The sequence below is a fragment of the Suricata suricatta genome, unplaced genomic scaffold (genome assembly GCF_006229205.1).
Source record: "Suricata suricatta isolate VVHF042 unplaced genomic scaffold, meerkat_22Aug2017_6uvM2_HiC HiC_scaffold_175, whole genome shotgun sequence".
Lineage (NCBI taxonomy): Eukaryota > Metazoa > Chordata > Mammalia > Carnivora > Herpestidae > Suricata > Suricata suricatta.
In genome coordinates this window covers 1,491-2,514 of record NW_021862105.1, presented here as the reverse complement: position 1 = coordinate 2,514, position 1,024 = coordinate 1,491, and the positions used below count along the sequence as shown (strand labels likewise).

The following is a 1,024-nucleotide window of genomic DNA, read 5'->3' as shown; positions in this document are numbered from 1 at the left end:
TAAACTGGGTCTCTGGTAATAACATGCCAGATGCACTGGATCATTGGGATATCTAAGGTTCTTCTGAGAGCCACCCGACCCCAAAAGTGGGCCATTCCAACTAACATAGGGTCCTTAATTTGCTGGGGGTCATCTTAATTTCATAGTCTCCGGAAAACCCCTTCTTTGCCTAGTTCCAACCCCATAATGTTTCTGTAAGGTGGTGTCGCAATGACAGACAAAGGGGTAGGGGTGCCCCCTCTAATGAGGAGACCAGTCAGATGCCCATCTGGCTGTGTCCCGAAGAAACTTAGGTGATGCTTAGCCATAGCGGTGTCAGCTTTGTGGCATCCGCTTGGTTTCCGCCCTTCCCTCTAAACTGTGCAGTGTTTCTTCTTACTCTCTGCCTAGGAAAGAAAGGAAAGTATTTCTTCATCTTGTCTCATTCATCCTTGTGAAAAAGCCACCTTCCTGGGGCGCCTGGGTGGCTCAATCTTTAAGCATCCAACCTCATCTTTGGTCATGATCTCACCGTTTGTGGATTCAAGCCCAGCATAGGGCTCTGCGCCGACCGCTTGGAGCCTGCGTGGGATTCTCTCTCCCCCACACCGACTTTCTTGTGGGAAGCAGCAGCACGCAGCCAGTAGGGAGAGTGTGATCCAGCAAAGCGCTCGCGCCTTTTACAGCCCTTGCGGCCGGCCCAGTTTCTCAGAGGTTCAATCACTTGGGTTAAAATGTTCTTGTGCAAATATCCCTCACACTTCTTGAGTTAAAACGTTATTGTACAAATGTCCTTCACGCTTTGGCACTCTTATAATAACAATAAGAAGAGGCTGTAAACTTCCCAGGAATATGGTTCAACAAAAACCGTGAGGACAGACGTATTGTCTAGAAAAAACTCTTTTCATAGTCGTGGCTGTTTGCATAAAACTGCTTGCATCTGAGAAATGAAGCGACAATATGGCATCACTCATGTTGTTCCTCCCATCCCCATCCTTTAACTGTCTTTTGCTCATTTCCTTACCCTCATATACAAGCTTCTAAG

At 47.4% G+C, this 1,024-nt stretch overlaps 1 long non-coding RNA gene across 1 annotated transcript in view; it reads left to right on the top strand.

Moving 5' to 3' along the window:
* Positions 1 to 478, top strand: part of LOC115284727 — a 14,763-nt gene extending 14,285 nt beyond the window's left edge. Inside the window, exon 3 of the long non-coding RNA XR_003905328.1 lies at positions 391 to 478. This is a non-coding gene — a long non-coding RNA (uncharacterized LOC115284727). The remainder of the gene's footprint in view (positions 1 to 390) is intronic.
* Positions 479 to 1,024: the final 546 nt, after the last annotated feature.